General features: G+C 40.3%; 1 protein-coding gene across 6 annotated transcripts in view; it reads right to left on the bottom strand.

Annotated features, from left to right (window-relative positions):
- The window catches only part of LOC136863636 (uncharacterized), a 191,210-nt gene that overhangs the window by 23,256 nt on the left and 149,708 nt on the right, over window positions 1–18,246 (bottom strand). Inside the window, exon 1 of one of the 6 annotated variants that reach the window (XR_011017834.1) lies at window positions 2,380–2,486. The exons of 3 other annotated variants lie outside the window; for them this stretch is intronic. The gene's annotated coding sequence lies outside the window, so the exon portion shown is untranslated. Of the gene's footprint in view, window positions 1–20; window positions 151–1,041; window positions 1,084–2,379; window positions 2,487–18,246 lie in introns of those variants that run through there. 2 more of the 6 variants (XR_011017835.1, XR_011017830.1) reach the window with 2 other exon arrangements.

Here is an 18,246-nt window from a genome sequence, read left to right on the forward strand (position 1 = left end):
CGAAACACTTCAGGTATTACCAGTTCACATCATGCTTTCTCCAAGTAGAGAGTAGCAACTCAAAGCATTCATGGTTATAAAGCCACTCCTTAATATCCGATATACCGTACCGGTATATACTTTTTAACTCTCAATGAATTAAAGAAATATTTTGTGAATTACTGCTATCCTAACCTAACTTAATGCAACTTTTCATTCAACCCCTGAAGGGGAACTCGGTGTGCTTAGAGAAGGATTTGGTATGGTGCACAAGGTTTGTGGAGTAGGTGAACGATTGACAGGCGCAGCCTCTACTAGGAACTACTACTACTAAAAGTTTTCAATTCTCCCCTGAAGGGGGAGTGCGGGCCTCTTAGCCGGTTACACCATCTCTCAGGCCAGGAGATTTGTTACGGCGTAGGTGAGGGGCTGGGCGGCCCTGGCCTATACTACGAACTGTCCCGGCATTCGCCTTAGTGCAGGAGAATGGAAAACCATACTCAGGACAGCCGACGGGTTGGATCCCGCCAACCGAATGCAGAGGCGTAGAGCCACGGTAGGGCCGTGGGCCCGTCCGGTCGGCCACCTTTCCTCTGCTCGGTTCGCCGGTCAGAGTACAGAGCTGCTGTACCACGGACAAGCCGTGGTCTCTCAGGGGCCGGGGTCACCCCATCTCTGCACCCACCGACGTACTGCGATCGTTCGAACGACAATCGCATTTTTGAAAATTAATATTTTGGGGATAGGGATGGGAATTGAGACGAGTGTGGGTAACATGAGCAATCAAAAAGAATAATCTTATTCAACATTGGGTATACAATATTGGCTGGAGTAGAGAATTAACTGTAGAGTATAACAAATTTATACTATGTACCAATTTCGTTCCTGCTGATGTGTTGGCTCAATATAAATAATGTAATTTGCGTTATATACACGAGTGAGTAGCACACTATGTTCCAGCGAGATAACGTTTTAATGATCTTTTAAATTAATATATTCCTACAGTTTCTTTGAATTTATTTATATACACCAAATGGTATATAATAGTATGACTAAACGTACCTGCATAAGGAGAAAATATGTTAAGAATATAGTGATTAAAATCATCTCCTTATCGGGTGTGTTGCCAACACCATTTGTACAAATTGCTGCGATAACGTATAGAACTTCCCACAACGGGGAAATTTTCCTATAATCTTTAACATCTTGGATACCGGTACATTATGGAATCTTATAATTCTCCATGCATAGTCCTATGTAATTATTTGCAGTAGATTATACTCCTGTACATTAAAGATTATTGAGAAAACAGGTAATGGAAGGTACAATGACCAGCTTAAGGGAGGGACAAACCAACAATTTTGTACCTCATAATAAAATGGATAATAACAGGGGCTACAATGGTTGTTGTTTAAACATGAATAACAGGTCCAGGCCGAGTTTACTTCGTTCAATTCTTATTTATAATGGAGAGGGTGATTCTATTTCGATAAGAAAGCAGTATCACAAGCTACTCCCGTGTCTATTTTACATGAAAAGCATATTTTAATTATTTGTGTGTTGGCAATGCTTCCTTTTTGAAACTCGTCTCTATTGTTGTTTCAGCGTTGGATTTCTTTAAAGAACATCTGTTGAATGAGGAATGTAGTACTGAATACCGAAAATGAGAATGCAGATCATATAAAAGCCTCAAACGCCCTTGCTTATCTAACTCATGACCTAACATAACCTCATTCTCTCGGTGAACCCTTCCCACTAACTTTATATATAGGAATGGTAAACGGATGAAGGAACGAAGAAAACAAAAACAAACAAACGTAAGTTATTTCATTCCCGCCGCAAGCGCGGCGGGCGGGCCATCAGCCGAACTAGCGGCTCTTAGGCCTTGCGAATCAAAAATGGAGAGTGAATTTAACAAAAAATGGCAAGTATGTTGTGCACATACGTAAAATAAAATGTAGAATGTCCCAGCGCATTAAAATTGTGAAAGTCTTGCAGCATTCGTTACAGAGAATATGTACAAAAATAGTCACCTATGGTGAGCAGGTACAGAAAAGCTCTACATAGTATGCTAAACATGTTACATCACGGGGTGTGGAAAAAGACTGGGGTGCGAGAGAACATTGGAAGACGGAAAAGGATAATATTGCATGAGAAGGTAGTAAAGCGTGGTGGTGATGTTAGTGACTGAGGTGGCATAAAGACGAAGGATGTCTAGGATCTGGAGAGGAGGGAAGACAAAAATGGGTGGCGAAGCTGTGAGAGTAACAGGGGGCGCCGGGGGGGTGGGAGGCGAGACAAACGGTAAGGGAGGAACAGAGGGCTGAGGAGACTGCAGACGAGTGCGTGGCGGGGAGCGAGAAGGTTCCACACGATACTCCCGCCGACGAAAACAGATACCATTGGCGATGAGTTGGTCGAGGTCCGCATCAGAGGAAAGTTGCAGGCGCACCATGAAGGTCGGTCCAGCGTCGTTGAAGATGCGGATCGCCCGACGAGCGGAGACGCCATTCCGATGCAATTCCTGGAGCAAGTCCCGTTCGGTGACACCATCGAGCCCACGGATGACACAACTCGTAAGGGGAGCGGAGACGTCTGCACTGCCAGAAGAGACTGGGGGATCTGCGATCGTGGAGTCCGTAGAACAGGTGAAGGACGAAGTCAGAGGTGAAAAATCAGGGTAATTATCGCGGACAACTAGAGCGGAAGTAGCTGTAGATCGATCAGCAACAAGAACCTGAATAGAGGGATCAGGAGGTACGATAGGGAGCGGGGTAGACATAATAGGAGAAGGATGACTGGTTGTGGTAAGGACGGAGGAAGTAGGCAAAGTAAGAGAAGCAGCAGTGGTGAAGGAGGAAGTAGTATTAGTAGTGGTGGTGGTAGTAGTGGAAGTGGGAGGAGAAGACGGGCCGGTTTTGGGCGGGAAACGAGAGTGAACGGCGACAAGGGGGTCTGGAAGATGACGAAGATCCCGGAGTAACTCCTCAGGAGCGGGCACCACGTTATAGCGACGACCCTTGAAAGCGATGCCATTGGAGATCAAGCAGGAAGCTTCATGTGAGCCGCGGTAGAGGAGCAAACATCTGGTGAAAGTTGCCCCGAGCGCCGGTCCTGAAGACGGATGACATCCGAAAGCGATGAGATAGGAGGATCACCAGTAATGTGCTGATAAATGAAGGACTCGGAGAGGGATGTGTCGACGCCCTTGATAAGAACAGCATACATGATGAGAAGGAAGGCGACAGCCAACGAGGCGTCTGCCCAATTATCATTGATTGGCCCGGCTGAGATGGGGAAGTGTAGAGAGCCACCCAGCCGCAAAATAAGAGGCGTGACAATAGTACGACGATGTATGGAACGAAGAAGTAAAACACACCATAATGTATATACACAGTTTGTACTTTGAATGTATGCACACATTTGCGGTATATTCAAAAGAACGCGTAAGAAGCACGTAAATACATAAACACAAACACAGATATATACTGGCAACTACTAGTTCAACACAAGAGAAATTTATGGTCATAATAATATTTCTTAACACTAAGAATGCCTATAATTCTGATTTCACTTCCTACACTCAAAAATATAAACATGGAATGTAAGAAACACAGCATCAAGTTAGCTACTCACATCTCTTACAATCACAAAATACGGTCACATAACAGTATATAAGAAAATAGCAACAAAAGCAAATGTACAGCCAGAAGGTACAACAAAAAGGATCAGTGAATTGATACTTCAAAGTTCAATATATTTTGTACCGGTACTATACGTAAGCTCAATCAAGTTGACAAATATCAAAACACAAGGCAAAACCTTAATTATGGTGATGATGGTGATGAGACAGGTTATACAGAAATGGTTTACATGGAAGTTAATTCAGAACCAGTGACCACACATTACCCAGAAATGATTCACAGGGAAATTAATCCTGCGTTAGTGAAGACACATTACAAATAAATGTTTTAAAGGGAACTTAATCTCTAACCAGTGACTGCATTTTACATGGAAACTGTTTACAGGGAATTGAATCCAATGCCAATGACCTCTTGTTAGACAGGGGTGGTTTATGAGGAAATTAATCCTTTGCCAGTTACGACACTTTACACAGAAATGGTTTACAGAGAACTTAATCCCACACTAGTGACCACATGTTACACAGAAACGATTTATGGCTAACTTAATCCAGCGCCACTGAACACACATTACACAGAAATGTTTTATAGAGAAGTTAATCCCACGGCAGTGATCATACGTGACACAGTCATGGTTAACAGGGAACTTACACCTGTGCCAGTTACCAGACATTATAAAGAAAAGTTTCATTTGTATTTCCAGTCGGCCAGAAAGTGGACTTTCTTCATGGAGTCCCTTCACCTTAGTTCAATCAAATTTTTGGCAAAGAGTCCAAATCACCGATCTCGATAGCTGCAGTCGCTTAAGTGCGGCCAGTATCCAGTATTCGGGAGATAGTAGGTTCGAACCCCACTGTCGGCAGCTCTGAAAATGGTTTTCCGTGGGTTCCCATTTTCACACCAGGCAAATCCTGGGGCTGTACCATAATTAAGGCCATGGCCGCTTCCTTCCCACTCCTAGCCCTTTCCCGTCCCATCATCGCCATAAGACCTATCTGTGTCGGTGCGAAGTAAAGCAACTAGCAAGAAAAGAGTCCAAATCTTACTCGCTAAATCCTGCACATTTCTTTTTATGGCCTATGTTTTCCCACATTTTCTGAAGTTATCTCTTGCAGATCGTAAAGGTATTCATGCACTCTACTTGGGAAAGTAAGATGGTTTATTCCACCACCCATCTCACACAGCTCAATAAACTTTTTGTCCGAGCTCCTTTCCTCAATGCTACAGGTTAATAAACCTTGAGACCATGAGCATTCAAAGTCATGTAGTACCTGCTTCACAACAAAAGCGCGCGTGCGTGCGCATGCACACACTTGCACACACATGCACACACACCCGTACACACCTACACACATACTCACACAGAGGTGCCTGTCTGTAGACCTTCATATGATATTACTCTAATGTACTACTGTGGACTTTTAGGACAATTTGAATTTTCTACTAGTTAGTTGATTCACTGCAGGAATCTTGGATTCTTCCACAGATTGCTCAGATTCTCCTCCAATGCTGAATGTGAGGCCCTCCCAAGAAAGTCTGAAGATTGCTCAGTAATAAACCATTATCGTATTTGCAGTTTTCCCTTTCAGTTGTTGTGACCCCGATTCATGTAACACTGCACTTTTCAGTACAGCTATGAAGTGAATGAAGTTTGGAGAATCATTGTTACCACATTTACCATTCACCAAATTCTCCTGGGAATCTCAGTTCAAATGCCAAAGGTTCATGTACATGAAAGAAACCTTCAGTGAAGAACACAGTCTCTCCATTCCTGTAACAGTGCTCGTGTTTGAGTCATCAGTCCATAGTCTGGTTTGATGCAGCGTTCAGTGTCACCCTATCCTGTGCTAAAATTTTCATTTCTATGTAACTTGTTACATCCATCGTCTGCTCTAATCTGCTTGTCATATTCTTGCCTTGGTCTATCCCTACCATTCTTATCACCTACACTTCCCTCAGAAACCTGCTGAACATCTTCAATCTGTCCATTTCACCTTCAGCATTCTTCCATAACACCACATTTTAAAAGCTTCTATTGTCTTTCTTCTGGAGATATATTTTGTTCATGTTTCACCTCCATGCAATGCACACTCCAGATGAATGTCTTCAGAAATATCTTTTTAAATCCTATATCAATGTTCAAAGTGAGCAGATTACTTTTATTAAGAAAGGAATTCCTCACTTGTGCTAGTCTGCATTTTATATCCTCCTTACTTCTGCCATCATTAGTTATAGGGTGCTTGTCAGAGACAGTAGAAACAACAAGAACCTCATGGTGAAATATGGTTCTCACAGCATACTGTATAAGGTTTACAAGCACTACTGCTCTTGTGCAGCCTTTAGAGAAGGAAAATAAAACAGTTTTGTCTGATACCCTGAATCATGAATACAAGAGCATGAGCAGCACTCTGGTTGTTCCTATGTGGAATACCATACTCCTGAAGTACCGTACCATAATCCTGATATCCTACAATATATCCCTTGTTGTCATCGTAGTAAAACCCAAGCTGCAGAGCCATCTCATCAAACATCAGGAGTCATCTTCTTGTAGCTTCTCCATGACACTCTTCAAGTGTTGAAGAAGAATTTCACTTAGGCCCCGCTGTAATGGGATGTTCATCAAGAGTCCATGTAAAGACCTTTAACTGGGTAGAGTCATTAAGCACAGAAGAAATCAGTACATTTTTTTGCTCCTATTCTACGCAGCCAAAGCAAAGGTTTTCTCTTCAGAAGTCCCTCTCTTTGTACGTGGCTGCTCTGAAAAATTATGAAGATGACCCTGTATCATCTCCTGGAGACCCTTGCAATCGTCCCACAATTTGTTGAACCTCAGTGCCATTCTCCTGGACTTTTCACAGTACTCCTCTGCAGTCTTCACGAGAGATTCCTTGAGGAGTGTGTCTATGTCTCTATGGTAAAGACTTGACTTCTGCAGCACTTGATATAGATTTTGATTCGCATAGGGAATCTGAAATATTTGTCCCGAATGAGTAAATTTATAATACCAAAATGAGGCCACAACACTAGTTGCAAATCGAGGATTGTGGCGACGTTTAGTAAATTCTCAGAGGCTTGCAGACTGAACGCTGAAAGGCATAACAGTCTATAATGATAATGTATGTATGTATGTATGTATAAATAGTCTGTTATTGGACATTATAAATTTTCTAGCCAACTCATTCCTGGTTGCCAGCGTTTCGCCCCTGTGTGCTAGTTTGGGCTCATCAGTTGGTACCTAGCACACCTACCAAGACGCATGGCTAGTGCATACCGTGGAGGCGTTCGTTTTCACGTTTTCATTCCCCGCCCAAGGGCGGGGCGGGTCCCCTAGAGAGTGACGCTCTCACTCGGGCTGGGAGAATGAAGAGAACTGGGAGGTGTGAGAATTGAGGAAGGTGGGTAATGCGATTTGGTATTAGGTGGAGAAGTGATTAGGGCTTCTTGGTTGAGAAGATGTGGGATAGGAAGTAGTGAAAGTTCAAACTGGTGTTCCAATGTGTGAAAGGAGGAGGTGAAGCGTGGCTGAGATGTTGCATAATGAGGTGGTGAAAAGTCGGAGTAGGTCAGCTGTTAGAGGTGATGGGATGAAGGAAGACGTTGGAGGAAGGGGTTGATTGACTGGTGGTGGAGGTCGATATAGGGTAGCAGTATCTTGATTTATAAATTTCATTTTTGTTCTGTATTGATAGCCACCAAATGTCATAAAAGAAAAAAAAGTTCCACCTGATCAATACTTATTTATTATCACATGTATGATAGAATATCATGTGTATAATAGGACCGGTTTCGACCTCTTACAAGGTCATCCTCAGCTGCATTAGAATCTTATGTTTGCATTTTTGTGTTATGCCTCATTCTTGAAAGCTTTATGACATACTCTGAAATTTAACAACATTATGTTGATTACACTTTTGCTAAGAGTTCTTATGTTACAACATAGCTAAAATTATAACATGTTAAATACTCTTATTACATAATATAATGACCCAATGTATACATATAATTATAATAAAATGAGTTCATCTTTTTTCTTTTTCTAATGCGTAATGAGTATGTAGGAATAGTTTACCATACGCGTTTGCCTATTCAGTTAAAATAAGCTCCATTCTTATATATGTTTAGTCACGTATGAGGCGCGCTTTGTTGATACTTGTGAAGTGATTAATGTTAAGCAGTAAAATACGCTAACCAAATGAAATTTTATGCTAATAGTTCAATAAAACATATTATATATCTACATTAAAATATTAATAAACATGGTTAAATGTGCTTGAATGCATTTTTGAAAGTCTAAAACAGCTTATAACAATAAATCTTACCTTGTTTTGCAGTACGTATTACATTGAAATAATGTGAAATTTGCCCATTATTATGTATTCTCTTCTCGTCATCAAATTTAGCCACAACGATCTCCTCTGACCAATTCAAATCGGTATCTCTACATTCATGATTCAATCTATCGATCTCACCTTCAGCATTTTTCTGTAAGACGACATTTCTAAGGCTCCTATTCTATTTCTTTCTGAGCGAGGAATTGTCCACATTTCACTTCCAGATGACGCTATGCTTCAGACAAAAGTATTGAAAGACATTTTTCAAATTCCTATATCAATGTTTCAGGTGAGTAAAATTCTTCCCTTATGAAAGGCTTTCCTTGCTTTTGCTAGCCTACATTTTCTGTCCTCCTTAATTCTGCCATCTTTAGTTATTTTACTACCCAAATAACAATATGCATCTTATTCTTATAAGACTTCATTTCCTAATCTATTATTGCCTGTATCACCTGAATTCTTATGACTGCACTCCTTTACTTTTGTTTCAGACTTGTTTATTTTCACCTTGTACTATTTACCCAGGTCTCTGTCCATTCCATTCAGCAATTTCTCCAGATAACATTGAAAAGGAGGGGGGGGGGTCAAATTGCAGCCTTGCCTCACTCCTTTGTGGATTGCTGCTTATTTCTTACAGCCCTCAATTCTTATGACTGCAGACTGATTTTGATATAGATTGTAGGTAATGTGTCATTCGCGTTACCTGATCCTGATAACCTTCAGAATCCCAAAAAGCTGGGTCAAATAAACATTATCTAATGCCTTCTCTAGATTTTTAGCTGAGACCTTAATTTGATCGTCTAAGGTCTGACGCAACATCAGGATTGCTTCACGTGTTCCGGTATTTCTTCTGAAGCCAAATTGATCTTCTTCCAACTCAGTTTCAACTTGTATTTCCATTCTTCTGAAAATAATATGTGTTAACATTTTGCAGGGTGTGAGATACTAAACTAATGGTACCATAGATTCCAGACTTGTGAGCACTGGCTTTCTTGGAAATAGCTATAACTACACTCTGCTGAAAATTGGATGGCACTTCTCCTGTCTAATATATCTTACACACTAAATGGAATAACCTCACAATGGTGGCTTTCCTAAAGCAGTCAGTAATTCAGAGGGAATGTCATCAATTCTGGGTCTCTCATTCCTATGGTACTTCCTTTTTTTATACGGTGACAACAGCCTTCCAATGAGAGGTTGTGTGGGGTTAATATTTTGCCAGAACAAACGAACTGTGGTCCAGTGTGCTGGGTAAGTGTGGCAATCCAAATGATGTGAAGAATACGACAATTGGGAAAAACACTGATAATTTCAGTATTGAAAAGCCCTAATGAAGTGGATTGTTTTTACATTTCCAACCTAAGCATTTATACTATGACTTCCAGCCGGGGATTAATTTTTGGCATAAACGCCAAAGGTAGGTATAGAGGTAATGAGGTAGCCTACATACTTCCCCTAGTACATTGTCATTGCGTTCTCCTATACAGAAAACTTGCAGGTGTGTCTGAATTTTGCACTAGCTGCCAGAGTCTTCGAAATGTGTGGCGACCCAACTGATGAGCCCAATGCTATACCAGCACCAAAGGCATGCTTTTTCACAGTTTAAGACCTGTAAAGTCAATCAAACAATACTGATCTGTAATTAGGGCAGTCACCCAGGTGGCCGATTCCCTATCTGTTGTTTTCCTAGCATTTTCTTAAATGATTTCAAAGAATTTGGGAATTTATTAAACATCTCCCTTGGTAAGTTACTCCATTCCCTAACTCCCCTTCCCATAAATGAATATTTGCCCCGATCTTTCCTCTTGAATTCCAACTTTTTCTTCAAATTGTGTACTTTCCTACTTTTAAAGACGCCACTCAAATTTATTCGTCTGCTAATGTCATTCCACGCCATCTCCCCGCTGTCAGCTTGAAACATACCACTTGGTCGAGCAGCTCATCTTCTTTCTCCCAGTCCTTCCCAGCCCAAACATGCAACATTTTTGTAACGCTACTCTTATGTCGGAAATCACCCAGAACAAATCGAGCTGCTTTACTTTGGATTTTTTCCAGTTCTTGAATCTGGTAATCCTGGTGAGGGTCCAATACACTGGAACCATACTCTAGTTGGGGTCTTACCAGAGACTTATATGCCCTCTCCTTTACATCCTTACTACGACTCCTAAACACCCTCATAACCATGTGCAGAGAACTGTACCCTTTATTTACAGTCATATTTATGTGATTACCCCAATGAAGATCTTTCCTTATATTAACACCTAGACACTAACAATGATCCCCAAAAGGAACATTCACCCCATGAACGCAGTCATTGAAACTGAGAGGACTTTTCCTATTTGTGAAACTCACAACCTGACTTTTAACCCCGTTTATCAACATACAATTGCTTTTGTCCATGTCACAACATTATCGAGGTCACGTTGCAGTTGCTCGCAATCTTGTAACCTATTTATTGCTCTATACAGAATTATATGATCCGCAAAAAGCCTTACCTCTGATTCCACTTCTTTACTCATTTCATTTATATATATATATAAGAAAATATAAAGGTCCAATCATACTGCCTTGCAGAATTCTCCTCTTCATTATTACAGGGTCAGATAAAGCTTCGCCTACTCTAATTCTCTGAGATCTGTTTTCTAGAAATATAGCAACCCATTCAGTCATTCTTTTGTCTAGTCCAATTGTGCTCATTTTTGCCTTGGGCTCCAATGATCCACCCTATCAAATGCTTTAGACAGGTCAATCACAATACAGTCCATTTGACCTCCTGAATCCAAGATATCTGCTATATCTTGTTGGAATCCTACAAGTTGAGCTTCAGTGGAATAACCTTTCCTAAAACCAAACTGCCTTCTATCGAACCAGTTACTAATTTCGCAAACATGTCTTATATAATCAGAAAGAATGCCTTCCCAAAGCTTACATGCATGCATGTCGAACTTACTGGCTTGTAATTTTCAGCTTTATGTCTATCGCCCTTGAATGTTTTTGAATGTTCTGAATGTCATTAACATTCGCAGTGGATGTAGTTAAATTACGGTTTCATTCTGCGAACATAATTTTTTAATATAAAAGTCGAAACACGTAGAGGTAAAGACATCCCCTAGTGCACAGCCACTGCAATTTCCTGGATAGAAGGTTTGCAGTGTTGCCTCACTACCACATTAGCTGCCTGCATCTTAGAAAGTTTTGGCAATCAACTCCTGAACCCAAGCCATCCTATGATTGAACGCGGGTAATTTTACATTTGACAAGGCCTTAAGGTGTTGAGTGGTTTTAAAATTTGTAATCAATGACATTACATTAATGTTTCCTGCTGGCAAACTAATTACCGGTAATAATATGAAATCCAAGTCAGGTTTTCATGTAAAAGGAGTACATCCTTCCTCTGGTACACTGTCATTGTGTTTTCTCTATGGGTGACTTGCAGTTGTGCAGTTGTGGCAATTGAACAAATGAGCCCAAGCTGAAAAACAAACTAAAACTTGAAAAGATGATATTAAATCTTGGTTTCATCTGGGTAACATAGTTTTTATTTAAATGCCAAAGGCATGCAGTCATACATCCTCAAGTGTACCATCAATGCATTGTCCTACAGATGAGGCTTGTAGTTGTGTCTCAAATGTGTATTACCCACCAGCATCTTGGAATCTGCCGCAGTAAGGTAAAACACTGGATGTCTCATGACTGTAGAAGCCAAAAGAGGTTGAATGTGTGTACCGTTTTCAATCATAAATTTAAATTGTGGTTCATTTCTGCCAATTTATTTTCTGATATAAAATTAAAAGGCAAGCACAAAATACACGTGGAGATTCATACTACTCTTAATGTACTGTTACTGAATTGTCCTACATTGGTGACTTGCAGTGGTGCATTAACAGCCCTCATCTTAGAACCGTATATAAATCCAACTGATGAGCTCACTGCCATAGTAGAGTGAAATGCTGTAAATTCCACAAATATAGAAGCCTAAAGAAGTTGAATGTATTTGACATTTGCAGTCAAAGAAATTTTGGATCCCTTCTGAAAATGTATTTTTTGATAAAATGTACAAAGGCAAGCTTTAATTTGGAAAAACATTAATCGTTTTCATTTAACTGTCCTTAAAAAACTGTGCGCCAAATCAAAAACATTTCCGTAGTGTTTACGTAATGCTTCCGCTTTATCTATGTCTGTTATCGCCAATAAATCCCCTCCTATACAAAGAGAGGGAATTGAATTGTTCTCTCCCTTCAGTCTTTGTATATATTTTTAAAAAAGGTCCCAGGTATTTCGATTTCCATTTAGTATATTGTCAAAATATTTCTCTTCAGCCACTTTCTTTTCTGCTAGCAAATGCTTCACCAAACTTCTCTACTCGTCTTTTCATGCATCATTATTATTTCCTCTGTTGAGTGCTCTCCTAGTCTTACATTTAACCTTCCTAATAGTCATGGGGATGTTCAGCAGATCTGACTTTTCAATTATTATCTTTGTGGGGATGAATTTATTCAGTCCAGTATTTAAAATTCCTTGAATTCTCCTAAATGCCATCCATTCCCTTGCCTCGTTTAGCCAATTATTACATTATAACCTCAAATAATTTTGAAAACATACAGTCTCCTCTCGCATATCGCCAAATAGTATTAGAAATTCTCGCAAGCCTGGTATTAAAAGTTCCCCAAGGGAGATCGAGTACCACTGCACTGTGGTCACTAAATCCCCTTAATTAAATCACGACATGGGAAGGTCATTATTCCACTCTAATAACTTAAATGCTTCTAGCGATAACACCCCCATTCCCCCATGTTGGCACAACCCAGTTTAGAGATGGTAGATTTAGAGCCCCTGCAATTGTAGTTCCCTTCCTGTAGCTTGTACTTGCACATGTCAATTCTTAAAGACAAGTGATGATGTTTAAACCTGATTTTGGAAGGCGATGAGCTCCAATTATGAATATATTTTGTTTACTGGGTGCATAATTTACCTCCATCTGAAATATTTCTCAGTCATCCGGAACCTGTTTTAATACATTGCTTAGTTCTGAACTATCACAAATGAAAACTCCCCCTCCTTCGACCGTCTATCCCGTCTAAATGTAAGAAATTTATAATTCCGAATTATAGCCTATATATTATCCGGTAACCAACTTTCCATTCCCACAATTATATCAGGGTCACTCACATCAACTAAGTTTTTGAATTTTGCAGTTTTATTACCAATACTTCTGCAATTTATTTGCAACAATCTAAGAAATTTACCCAATCCGGTATCACTGCTTCTCGCAATATACCCTTGGTGTCCCTGTTGTCACTGTACCTGCATTAAATCTGCTCCCATCGTGGATCATCATTAGATTGCCCCTTCTGCGCAAAAACCCAGTTTGGTGGAAAAGGACACGGTAACTCTTGAAAGGAGTTTACTAGTCACACCACTCCTCGCTGGTTGAGGTAAAATCACCTCCGCTGAAGTCCCTGTCGTCAATTCAACTTTTGCTGTCAAAAAGGGTGATCTGGTACTTTCTTCCACCCACCGAAGATCTTCGTTCAACAGGCCAAACTTCTTCCATGATATGTCCGGTCTCTTTAGTGTACCACTAATTACAAAATTTGCCTTCAGGAACTTTTTCTTAGACAAGTTCACTAGATCATAAATGTTCTCCATTATGTATTCAGTCAGTTGCCTTTTTTAATCATTTGTTCCTGCATGGAGAATTACTACTTCCTCATTCCTGCCGCATTTGTCCTCTATTTTTCTGTTCAACCGATCCGCTTGAATTCACGGCAAGCACATCACCTTCACTGAACTATTCTCCTGTCCTAAATTTCATACAATAGAATCGCCAATCACTGCACAATTTACAGGTTTAATATTCTCCACATATGAATGAGTGCCTTCATTTCTCATGTACACTTCCTGTAATTTCTTTTGTAGCTCCACAATTATGAGATTTGCTAGCATCTAGCTCAGAACATAGCCCACTGCTGCCGCAGGTGATTGTTAATAAACCTAAATCAGGACAAAATATTTCTCACAATTGCTTGTTGACCACGCCTACATTCTATGAGTTGATGACAGAGAAGAGATTTTTTTCCTGCACAACGTTTTATATTTCTATGACAATGAGGCACATAATGGGCACGTTTCTCTCAAAATGTACAAGATAAAGGCAGTATTTTTCCTCCTGTAGCACATGTTTTGGAAGCTTATACCCTGATGGCAAAGTGTCTATTGATGAGAACTGCTTGTTATGGAAAGGGCGGCTGGGGTGGAAAGTTTACATATCAAGAAAATGATGCATTTTGGAATTGAATCATACAAATTATGCGAAGTTGGGACACGGTATATAGCATGATCTGCTTCCGTGTCAACAGCTGTAAAAGACATAACACTATGTAAAGTGTAAATATTCTAAATAATACTTGTAGTTTAGTGTTATACTATGTATGTGTCACCTATGCACTGTAGGTATATAAACTGGATCCCTCAAAAGCACTAACTAATTCAACATAAATTTCCTATTATCATTTATTCCGTTCGAAATCATATAAGTACATCTATATGTCGTAAAGAACAATTTACCTTTACAAAAAACTATCTCAGTAGACGAATAACTTCCAGGCAGAGATTGTTTGTAAACTGCACAAAAAGTGTAGGTATAAGTTACTTTATTAGAAAACCAGAGCTTTGCTATTTGGAACAAACAAGCTTGGTAACACAGTACAAAAGCACTTAGTATGTTCTTGCAGAAAATATGGAAAACTGAAATAATAGGATTTTTCAATAATTAAATATATTATATTCAAGTAAATATTTCTTTTAGGCCACTTCTATAGTTTATTTTAATCAATGATTTTTATGAAGTAAATAAATATTTCCATCGATCAGGGAAATTTCTCCCCTCCTGGGAGTGAGCAGGAGTGTACCGAGCATCCCACTTAAGGGGATAAAGCAGGCAGTTATATAAATTCTGATTTGAACCCTAACTGTATTTTCCTACATTGGAAACCTGCAGTACCCCCTGTGGGTGGGGGATGCAGATGAAGAATACACCCACGGTATCACCTGCCTGTCGTGAGAGGCGACTAACAGGGGCGACCAAGGGATGATTGTATTGGAACCATGAAACTACTATTGATTAGTACCATCATGCAGGGAACACCATGGGTTGCCTCTACTTGCGAGTAGTACCACTTTATTAGGTACGAAATAGGTTTGTGATTAGTAGCAGCAGAGCGTGGGTCACAGTGGTTTTCCAATATCCGTGAGTCGTAACCTTGTGAGCGGCACCCTTGGTCTGCATTGCCTGTGCTTAGTACACACTATGTGAGGTACAACACGGCAATACCGGCACCCGTGATTAGTACACCTAGAAACACCAGCGGTTTGCGTTGCCTATGTGTGGCGCCATTATGTGAGAAACACCATAGGTCTGCGTTACCTGTAGGACGTCCAATCTTTGTGAGTAGTATCATTATGTATGGAACACCGTGAGTCTTGGCTACTTTTGTTTAGTACCGCAACAAGATAAAAACCATGGTTATCCTTTACTAGCGATAAGTACCAATATGCGGGGCTGTTGACCTGTATTTTGGACCCCTTTAGACAACAAGCATTCTCGATTCAGAATTGTGCTTTAGAAGTGGTCTCTTGGTCAGTAATACTATTTTTTATGGTAGTTTTTGGGTAGGATCCACTGATTGTTTGAAATTCATATCCATCCATTCATTCTTCATGCCATTTTTTTATATTTGGTCAGTGGATGATTTAAAACTTTTAATTTGTCACTTCATTTCATACCATCAGGGGCCGATGACCTAGATATTAGGCCCCTTAAAACAACAATCATCATCATCATCATCATTATCATCATGAAACCTGCAGTGTTTCACCAGCTGCGCACTAACCGCAGGCATCTTAGATAGGTTTAGCAATCCAACTGCGCAATACTCTGCCGCACAAAGGCAGAACGCTGGTAATATTTATGTTTGAAAAGGCATAAGGAACTTGAATACTTTTAACATGCATAATAAAAGAAATTATATTTTGGTTCCCTTCCGGGAACTTTAATTTTTGTTAAAATGCCAGACAGGCGTATATACAAGTGGGGATATATATTTTCCCTATTGCATCATCATTGTTTTTTTCGTGCATATTAAGTTTGCAATTGTGTTTTAGCATCGCACTAGCCGCCTGGGTCTTGGAAATGTATATGGTAATATAACTGATGAGCCCAGTGCTACAAAAGTGCTAAAACCTAGAATGCTTGAATGTTTTTAACTTTAGTAGTCAATGACTTTAAATTGTGAATTCCTTCAGAACTTAATTTTTGATGTAAAAGAAAATGAGGTACATTCTTCCCCTAGTACACAGCTTTGCGTTGTCCTACATAGGAGTCTTGGTGTTGTGTCCCACGTGGTACTAGCCGACAGCACTTCTGAAATGTGCTGCAATCCAACCGAATGGTCTGCTGCGGCACTAGGGCAAAACACTTGTAATTTTACTATTAATGCACCTAATGTGCTGAATTTCAATCAATCAATCAATCAATCAATCAATCAATCAATCAATCAATCAATCAATCAATCCTGATCTGCATTTAGGGCAGGCATCAAAGTTGCAGATTACCTATCTGTTGTTTCCCTTGCCTTTTCTTAAAGGTTTGAAAAGAAATAGGAAATTTATTGAACATCCCCCTTGGCAGGTAATTCTAATCCCTAACTCCCCTTCCTATAAATTAATATTCGCCCCAATTTGTCCTCTTGAATACCAACTTGATCTTCATATTGTGATCTTTCCTACCTTTCAAGACACCACTCAAACTTATTCGTCTCCTAATGTCATTGTACGCCATATCTCCACTGACAGCTCAGAACATACCACTTGTAATACCAATATTAGTTGATCCGTTATTGGACATTATAAATTTTCTTGGTTGTCAGCGTTTTGCACCAGTGTGCTAAGTTGGGCTCATCAGTTGGTAAGTAGCACACCTACTAAGACGCATGGCTAGTGCATACAGTGGAGGCTTTTATCTATTTATAAATGTTTTCAATCCCCAACCTGAAGGGGTAGGGCAGGCCACCTAGTAGGTTATGCCCTCTCTCTGGAGTAAGGGTGGGGGAGGGTTGGGGAGATGTGATGGAAGAAAGATGTGGGTAAGTGATGTGAAGGAGGTGGGGATGGGAGAGGAATTTTGCCTATGCCTGAGGATTTTACAATTTACATATTTATTTCATCTTTTATTGTATCTACAATGTACATACAATCTACAGTTTTAAGAAATTATATATTAGGAATTTTCTTGAGATCCTATACCTGGAAGGACATGTATCAAAATAGAAAACTGTATTTAAATACAAAAATAATTTATTTCCCAGCACACTGACACACCAACAAGTTTCTATCATAATTTTGAGTGGTTACGTTTACAGTATGAGTGAAGAAATGTATGAAAGATTGAGCTTATCGGATGGAGTTAGAGAATGTGGAGTGCTTTAAGATGAGAGTTTCAAAAGGTCTGAAACTGAAGCGGGAGTTTAAGCCTGAGTGAGTGGTTGAAAAATGAAAGTTGAATGTTTTGTTCGCCGCTGCTTGTAGATGAGTGAGCACTAGCGATCTGTGATGGGATAAATATTCAGTAGGGAAATGGTTAAAGAGCAGAGAAGATCTTCAACTATAGGTGTTAGGAAGAGGGAATGGTCGAGTGGTGTGTGCATGGCGATGGGTCGTATAGGAGCTATGAGCTCTGATCTGTTTTGAGGAGGTGCAGGCCAGCTTGTGAAATGGCGTGAATATGCTGTGTGATTGTTTCCACAAGTTTGACGCAGGGGAGGGTGATGGATGTTGGGGCAACCTGTAGAGAGCTGTCGGCTGCAATGTGCGCATACACAATGTTTAGCTGAGCACTGTGTGGTATGGTGGTTATTATATATGAGACATCACTCACACCTGATGGATTGTAGTGGCGGGGCTCGGGATGGCTCCACTTTGTGATGGTGTCTGTAGATTGAAATTCCGCTGGCCAGTACTCGGTCTACATCTTCAGGTGTTGGAAGAAGGATTCAAACCATGTAGGTGGGTCCTGTTGAGTTCTTTATCCTGAATATATTTTCGGGGGGATGCCTTCGACTTCAAGTTCTGCGAGGATGTTATCTTCAGTAATAGTGGGGTCTACACGTTGTATTATGAAGGTGAGGATTAGATAGCGAGTAGGAGTAGGCGGAGCTTTAATGTGTTGTGGACCAGGCGAGTTGTTCGTGCGCGTAGAGGCGCGCGGCTGTGAGCTTGCATCCGGGAGAGAGTAGGTT

This window comes from Anabrus simplex, chromosome 2 (genome assembly GCF_040414725.1).
Source record: "Anabrus simplex isolate iqAnaSimp1 chromosome 2, ASM4041472v1, whole genome shotgun sequence".
Lineage (NCBI taxonomy): Eukaryota > Metazoa > Arthropoda > Insecta > Orthoptera > Tettigoniidae > Anabrus > Anabrus simplex.